Source organism: Drosophila guanche, unplaced genomic scaffold, assembly GCF_900245975.1.
Source record: "Drosophila guanche unplaced genomic scaffold, DGUA_6, whole genome shotgun sequence".
In the NCBI taxonomy this organism is placed as follows: Eukaryota; Metazoa; Arthropoda; class Insecta; order Diptera; family Drosophilidae; genus Drosophila; species Drosophila guanche.
In genome coordinates, this window is record NW_022995752.1 from 4,289,924 (window position 1) to 4,299,516 (window position 9,593).

Consider the following 9,593-nt stretch of genomic DNA (forward strand, 5'->3'; position numbering starts at 1 on the left):
ATATTTACTTTACTCCTATCTACAGTCTATAGGTCGTCTACGTGGATTTACTGTCTGTGTTTATTGTTGCGCCTTTGGACTTTGTTTCATATGGAATGAGAATTAAACATTTGTTTATAGTTAGTAAGGTTTGTATCAAATATGTTGAAAGTATCAATCATTGAAAGTTAAAACGAAATACAAATGCCCCTGTTTTTAGAGTCCCACACAAACCATTAATAATTATTTATTTAGCATTTTAGCATGCTATTTATAGCTCTGCGGCACACAAGACTTTCTTGTCACCTGACAACAGAGGCTAAATTTGAAACCAAACAAAAGATTATCCCTTTAGTGCTTCTTGGCATACATCATAAATCAATTCTTTTCACTTTGAGCTCTAATTACATTTAGAATATACAATTTTTACAACGACTACGGCCCACTTTTTCCATAGCACGTACACCCCAATCGGTGAAAACAAAGCGTACAATAGCACCGGAACTGCAGAGAGTAAGTAAAACTAGCAAAAATGCTAGAAAAATGATTGCAATTTGTTGTAAATCCCCGTTTGCGCTAATAGAGCGTGTCATCATAAATAATGCAAGAATATTGTACATTTTGCATTTTGCAGTGTTAATTTTCACATTTTCCATATTGCATTTTGTACTGGCGATTAAGTGACGCCCGCCCCGATCGTTTACGGTGCGCGTGTGCGGTCGTAAAAGCCAAACAAAAACGATCCTCAAGTGGGTGCACGAGCAGGGGAGGTGGGAGTGGTAAACTACTTGGGTGCTGGGAGTCAATGCACGACAGAGATGGGCCTTGGGTGCTGCTGGTCAAGGTCGGCTTGGAAATACGCGTCTACAAAGCTAGTTGTCCAGCCGGGGCATTAGACCTACTTTGTGCTTACATTGTGGTGGGGCGGGTAGGCGATTCATGAATTCATAAATAATCAACGCCACGCCACTCCTTACGTAAGAGCGATTGTCTCTTTGCAAAAAGGGAACTGAATTGCAATTGGCCTGATACTACAGTCCAGCCAAACCCATGGATTGCGCAGTTTATAGATCTAGCTTGCCATATCATATAATTCGAGTTCTGTGCGTCTCTCGATTGTGCTTCCAAACTGGTTTTAACAATTAGTTTCTAACATTGTTGTGGCTTGTCTAGAGCATTAATTAGCACCTTGAGCCAGCCCAGGCGCTAAGGTCTGGCCTGTATCTACGAATGACTAAGAATACAACTGAAGTGTTATTTGAGAACTTTAGATGGATGCACATTTTACAATTGTTTTTCCAGGAAAATTATATAAATTATTACTGAAATAAGTGCTTGAAATTCCAGCATTAAAATTCGAGCGCTGGCATTTTTATTAGTTTTTAGTTTTTAGCTATTCTTTGACCATTTCCAATACCCAATTTCTACAGGTTTATAGTACTTTGCAAGATCATTATGAACTTGTGGTTTTTAGTTCTTAGTTGGAACTTTTACTGATTAGATTGTTACAGAAGGGGGAAAAAGGTGCTTCAGTTGATACCATTCTTATCGCAGGTTTTCCATTCACAAAAATCGAAATTATTTTAGCACATGAGAGCTCTGACGGGCGTACTTACATTAAGGGAAGCCAATATGTACTATTAATTTCCGACAATGTAGAATTTACCGTACTTCAGTAAAGCAGTAATAAGTAAAACCCTTTGATGGTTCCCCCCTTACTAAACGGAAATCGATACTCATGTCATAAATTCTCAAAATATTCTCATTCAAAGAAATACTTAAGGTATTGGCTTCTTAAGCGTGGGATAGGGTCTGAATAACATTCATAAAAAACCACTTTAGATTAAATACCTCAACAATTTCACAAGTTTATGGATTCTCAGGCATTCTAATTTACAATGAACTCTTCAGATGTATAAGTGCGCTGAGGGTTCCTTCTTCCCCTATAGAAATCAGCAAAGTTTCATTGTAATATTTACATATGTATAAATAATGTACATACTTCTGTTAATATTGGTGCACTGATAACGAGCTCGACAGATACCGAGATACATACATATGTACATATGCAGTCGATGACATAATGACGAATAACTTTTAAAGACTGGGCATTTGTAGGGCACCGTAGGGTATATTGTTTACTTGTAGATTATGTGTACATCCTATGTTCATACATACATATGTCGTAAATTGAAAATATCTCTTTGTGCGCTCAAACCTAGTTCAGATCCATTCATTTTAAATCGAAGTAGAGGGTATTCCATGGTAGTAAGATATTGCCCTTCGCTTGCTTCCTTTAAATAACTGTACAGTCCCAAAAATATCCAAATGCAAGTTTTCTTGAGATAGGAACAACTTTGTACGACCGTGGGATAGGGATAGAAGGAGAGGGACAAATACACACACGCACACAAGTGCAGGCCACGCGCGAGTGAAAAGCAAATATCGAGAAAAATCAGACGGCAACACCGCGACCGACGGACCGCACAACCAACAACCGTCTAGCTATAATAAGCCATTTTTATAGTGGCCAGAGAGAGATGGAAACAGACAGAGAGGGCAGCCAAGAGGGAGTGCAGCAAGCATGTGCATGCGATAAATGCAACGTGTAATTTCAGAGAGGCAGTGCAAGTGTTTTTGACGGCTGCTGGCCATACAAAATGGTAGAGGGCGTGCAATAGTTTACGATGCACGTGTCGCCGGTCAATGAACCGCACCACAAGCAGCAGAGCAGCAAGCACCAAAAGAGAAGTGGAGGGAGACGCAACGTAGAGCAGAGCAAAAGTAGAGGCAAAAGCAGGCAGCGACAGCAGCAGAGGCCATAAAGAAAGAACAAGAGATGCACAGCAAAGAGGAAATGCAGTGAGAGCGACACTGCCGCTAGCAGCATGACAAAATGTGAGGGCGAGAGAGAAAGAGAGAAACGAGAGTTTTCGCGCTCGCTTGCTGTCGCTTGTAGCCGTTTAATGCAGTTATTATTGACGCAGTCTGCCGCTGCTGCCTACGTGCTCGCAAAATGGCGATCTCTGGCCTGGAACCCCTGTGTACGCTGCGCGCGTCATCGCTTCAATATCACACTTTTTTTGTCCCCAAAAAGAAACTGAATAAAACGGTGTTTTAAAAGATACTGGGAGATCTAACCTAACCTAAATATTCCTAGTACATCTGTAATTATAATTGAATGCATCTACATCAGTGTTTACATACATATGTATTTTCTCTATATACATATTTACATAATGTACATACATACATATTTACATGTATGCAAGCATTTATGTTATTTTTAAAAACAACTGCTGATTGATGGTAATTATATTATTGCTACTGTTTTTTGTTATGACAACTAAAGCTGCTCATTATTATAATCAACTGAGAAAACAACACAAAAACATACCCGACCCACAAAGCTGTTTTGTAATCAACCATTTGTAGTGTGCAGCTGGTTTTTAGGGCATTTGCCATTAAATTCAGACTTCATACTACTAAATACACGTGTATACATAGAAAAAGGTATAATAGATAAATACATAGATATGTACATACATATGTACATGTATGCACGTACTTTTACTGCAAAATATCTGGACGAGAACTACCTAGGCTAAAAACGAGGTGGAACGTGTGTGCCGCTTCTTACGCGTCAAAAATTTTATACCCGGTCCTCAGTAATACATCTATTCCTTGGTGGTTTTTTTTACATTTTTCATTGTACATTTGATTCAATGATTAAATCTAATCCCAAATCGACGATCTGATAGATATGGTCATTACCTACGGAGTTGCTTTATTTAGAATTTTAGATTTCTCTTATCTTCAAAATTGTGGATCCAGCAGATTTCCGCCCTTTGTGCTGGCGGAAGGGGTCGGGGCTCATTTTTTAAATACATTTGTATCAATATTGATATCACAGCACTCTGAAGGCAAAATTTGGTTGCTTTAGCTATTATAATCTCTGAGAACTAGCCGACAAACAGACAGGCAGGCAGATATGTATGTACATACATATACATATGTATGTTTGTGCATAGACTCGGCTATTGAAGCTGATCAATAATGCACTTATTTAGTTAATGGTGTCGGAAACGTTTCCTTCTGGGCATTTTAGTGCACAAATACAATATACCCTATTTACTTTTCGAGTACCGTGTATAACAAAAAATTCTCCGAAAATTTAATCGTGTTACAGCCATTTTCATTTCACGTAAAATTGTATCTAAAATTGTGCACTAAAAATAGCCATCTAATTCCGATGAACCAAATTCCTATACTTTAAATAGAAATCGTGTTTGAAGTTTGATTTTCTGGCAATTTTAAAACCCTTGAAAGTACTCTTAGGTGCTTTATCTACCGCAAGATTCTATCTGCAGAATTGAAACAAATCAATTTCGTTTAAATTCGATTTTTTGGAAACCTTGAAACCTTATCTCTGGTTTTGCCTGTGCCACATCCTATCTACATAAGTTTCGGAAGCAAAGCATGACAATTAGATTTAATTTAAGATGACTTTTTGGAAAGAAAATAGTAGTCAGCCCTTAGCTAATATTCTAGTAAAAGAAAAAACAAAACCAAACCGCAATTTCCCTAGGTAAACATCATCTATACATCTATACAGTATCTCAAAGGTGTGGGAATTCATCAAATGCCTCTCTAATGCAGTGTGTGTCTGACATTGACATTGAAAAGGCACTGCGAAATATCATACAGATACACAGATACAGCCACTACAGAATGATAAACATGCAAATAAGATGGGAAATAGGGGGAGCATTTTTCATCCAATCATTCTTTCTAGTATTTGTGGATCTCATCCACATGTCTCTTATTCTGTCTACCCAGTACCCAGTCCGTTTTATAAGCCCACTTGTTGTTGTCTGTCCTGCTCTTTGGGATTGCGCGCCCGCTTGGTAAACAAATTTATTGCAATCGCAATAATAGGAATTACATCACAGTGAATAAGGCATTATGTACTATATGCAGTTGTACTTACGGCTACCTCAAGATACACAGAGAGTACAGGAAGACCTCCGTGAAGGGACACTTCCAGCTAATGAGAGAGAGAATAAATACAAATATTACAAGAAAATTGATAGAGCTGATAAAAGTGCTCTTAATTGTTTTTTAACAATTAAAATAAGTAATTTGTATAAAGTATGTGCATATGTGGATATCCCTATTTAATGTTCTTAAAATCGTTTGTTGACCCTTTCAAGCGTTCACTGTATACAGCTACAAAGAAATATGTACATAATATGTACATACTATGTATACATACATACATACAATCATACACATGTAAATGAATTTGTTGGACATTTGATATATGCCATAAATTGGCGCGTCGAGTGCGACTTATGCAAGAGAGCCCAGTCGTCTGATAAGACACTGCGAACCTGCCGCACGGAAAGCCCTAGATGGGGAATACTTACAAAGTTGCGGTAACTATGGCTGCAGATGTAATATAAGCTTTCGGATGTAATACGCTCTTTTGTGGGGTATAATAATATTTGCACTTTGAATAGGTGACTCTCTATCTTCCTCTGTAGCTACAATATCTGTTTCGCATACAGAATTGGGGGGCGACGCAGTTTATTTTCGTTCGTTATCGTGGTGTAAACAATTCTAACAAGTTAGCAATCTAACGAAATCGAATTTGTTTATGTTCTGGGGTACTCTCTTACGAAAGAATAACAACATACAGTTGAATAATTTCCACTTGAAAAGTATTAAAAGAATTATGGTCCAGGAAATTATCAAATACATACGTATGTACATATGTATGTATGTATGTATGCAAAGCTCCTATAAATAATACGTTCCACCATAATGCAATTGTCTAATTACGCGATTACAAACCTCCCTTAAGTTATAATGGTGCATCTACCCCTCAACCCTTACCTAGAGAAAACACGAACTTGAAATTAAAACGCAATCGCATTACCCAACAAAAATGTTGTGCAATTCTATTTTGCAGTTTTCTGTGGTTGTTACTTGGTGAGCGCGCGAGCGAGCGAGAAAGCTTAAAAAGGGAGAACAATTTGGCGCTGGACACATTGTAAATAATGATATAATGAGCAGATAAGATAAAGAACCCGCGCAACGTACCGAACCACTCAAATGTTATGCGAGGCCCAGCGGCAGAGGATTTTGTCACAGTCATCATTGAAGTGTGCGATCTAAAAATGGCGGCCTATAAATCCATCTCTTTGCACTCGGACGCTATCAAAGGTGCAGCTGTTTGGATTCCCCATCTAAGACAACAGTTTTAATCTCAATCAAGATGTGAATCAATGTGACGAATGCATGTGCAACTATTTTCTTGGCCTTTCCGCTGCTATTTCTCAGAAAAAACTTACCATAAATTTATCTGTGTGTTTTAGTCCAGGTTTTGGTATGTCTAACCCGGATATGAGTACACTGCGCGCACATTTATTACCGTTATAACACATTTACCGATTGCAGACACATGAAGGAGGGTAAAGACCTTAGAAGTATTCACACATTATGAGCCATTAAAATTATATTGCATTTTATACAGATTAAATACACATATTTCGGGGTCAGGGTTATTATTTTCACTTCGCGGAATCCGATTTTAACTCACTAAACTAATTACTTCGTGGTTTGCGGTGTGGGTGTCAAAAGTTTTGTCAATACGTTGCAAAAGTAGAGCTCAAAGACAAAAAGCTGTAGTCTCCATCTCTGTCTCATCCCTCATCTGTCTCACGAGCAAGCCCGTGCGTTCATTTTATTTCGTTCCTTTGATCCTCTCTGAGAGTCTCTCATTAAACACTCTCTTCCACACAATAGACAGACGACAAGTTCAACTGTACAAGGAGATAATACATGCAAGGCAACATGGATGAGTGGAACTTACGAACAAAATCTTGGACTATAATATTAATTTCAAATATATAACAAAAAGTTTATTAGATATTCGAGCTAATTAGTAAAGAATGTGAGACACACAGGTATAATTAAAATAATATTAAGTCTTGGCACTCGAAACGGCCAATCCGCCCACTGTGCATACAGACAGACACCCCATCCATGCTGAGAACGAACTGTTGCCGGCTCGTTTCGTTTCGTTCATGTTTTGCTGCTTTTTCGTCTCTCCTTCTCATATTCTTTCTTGCATGTGCAGCATGTGTCGGAAACTGTTTCACGTCCTCACAATGCTGTTGAAAACTCTTGCACGACCACCACGCGGACAATTTTTCGTCTGCTGCTGCAGCCTCTGCCGCTGCGCTGAAAGCGCTGCTCTTGCCCTTTTTGCAATGTATCCCAGACATTGGGGGTTTGAGGCTTTTGTTTGCGGCTCGCTGCCATTTCTGTTGGTGTTGGTCGTTGCCGAAAAAAGGGATGAAGCTTGAATTTATTGCACCGTCTAACCTCTTCGGTCCCCCCAAACCAACATCCCAGCAACGGACGAAGCTGCAACGCCGACTGCAACGTTGACTGCAGAGGAAATACGTTGAGCGTAGTCGCTGCCGCTTTCTTTCCTCTTTCTTTTTCTGCATTTACCGAAAATTTTCGGAAATTTCTTAATTTTTGGTTCCGTCGAAACCCAAAACCGAACCTCAGCAGACTTCTTCGTTTAATTATGCACAATAATTTTGATTTTAATTATTTTCGCTGTTGTCGGACAACATTTTTACGGACTCGCGACTCTGTAAGCTTTCCGCCGTTATCATCGTCACAAAAGAAATCTCAGGTCAATACACTCTTTGAAATAACAAACGTAAATATGTACATGAGAGACGGCACTTCATTGCAGTAGAGGGGGGTGCGGGTGCAGTGGTGGGGGTGGTTGCAGAAGGGCAATGACTGCCGGCTCCAAGAATATGATCTCACGTTGGAATGGAACATTCGAGGAAGGTTCAAAAGCAGTGGAGAAGGCGAGATAGGGTGGAATGGAATATCGTAGATAGAAGGGTCCTAGATGGTTTAAGACCAGTGCATCCGCTCAAATCTGTCTTAAAAGTCCAAGAAATTGTTTCTATGATAGAATACTCATCGAATATGTTGGTTACCTGTCCATCTATTCGGGAAATCGTTAGTCCACCATTGATTGCAGCTCCATTGTAAGTACATATTGCCTTTTTCCTTTGCGAACTTTGAACAGTGTTAGCTACCCAACTGCTTCATCATGATTGATATTCTTTGTTAAGAAATCTAAAACTGAGCGGGTTCAGAAACGGAGATACGTAAATGTGTGTGTTTGTACGAGTGTATGTACGTCATATGGCAAATGGCGAACCAACTAAGCAACAAAACGCGATACGAAAAGGAAGCCCAAAAATTCAGCAACAATTCAAAATCAACGAAAATGTCTGTTTTTTTTTAACGTGAGTGCGTAGATATCATAATAAAAATTTTATTGAGTAAGTTGAGCATACGAGCGAACAGAACCGTGGTAGCAGTCAGAGAAAAGCAGAAGCAACAAAAAGCAATTGCCAAATACATGTACATTCATGCATGTGTAGGTGTGTGCGCGAGAGGCAGCTGCTGCTGCTGCTGCAAATGCCGGTTAGCACTCGCACACACACAAACACAGCTTTCATTCTGCCCAAAGTCAATACCAACGTCAGCGTCGCTGTCGCTGCCGCTGCCGCTGCCGCTGTCGCTGCCGCAGTCAGCTTTGTTCTCGGCAAAATACATGTCGACGTTCGCGGTCGTTCTCTGTCTCTCTTATTTCTCGACGAGCAGCGAACGCGGCAGGCAGCAAACACAGCAACAGCAGTAACGGGGAACTTGAACTTCGAGTAGTATTAGCAAGTTTTTTTAGCCGTTTAACCGTAAAAAACAGATGTAAATTACTGAAAACACCAATTGATCTCGTTTGCCTTAATAGAAGAAAAGTTATAACCACAAAAGGAAGAAGGAAAATCTATAAGTTCAAGGTTAGGCGTGCAAACAACAACAACACAAGTGCAATTTCCCAGAATATATTCATACATACGTGCGTGTGTGTGTGTGTGTAAATAATACCAAAAGACTGATGACAAATATAATTGAACGTTTTAATCTAACGTTTTATTCAAAAATTAAAAGGGCTACAAATCAAAAAATAAAAGCTCTATACGCAGAAACAAAAACAAACTCCAAAAATTTACGAAATTTACGAAACATATTCAAAGATTAAGTGCATAGAATCAAATACTAAATTTTAGAAAATGTTCAACTAAAAAACGTCTTAAATAAAGCATACCAAGTTCTACAAATCAAAGGAAACGAAAATAACAAACAAAGAGAAGGGCATCAAAGCTCCCTTGCTAAAAGAATATAGCCAGCTCAACAATACATACGTACACGTACATATGTATTTAACCTAGGTCAATATTGTTTATAGTGGCGTGTGAATGTGCGCAACACGACGGAAACAGCAACAACAGCAACCAGAATCATAGTTGCTCAGCAGATAATAAATACCAATCACACAGACACAACACACACACAAAAACTCATACTCGTGACTAGAACCGAAAGCATATACGGAAATACAAAAAAAAAAGCTACCACAACTCAGACAATTAATTTCAGAGACGAGCGCAAAAACGAAATACATATTTCAAGTTGATAATAATTTTATAATAATATCAAAGGCAGCAGCA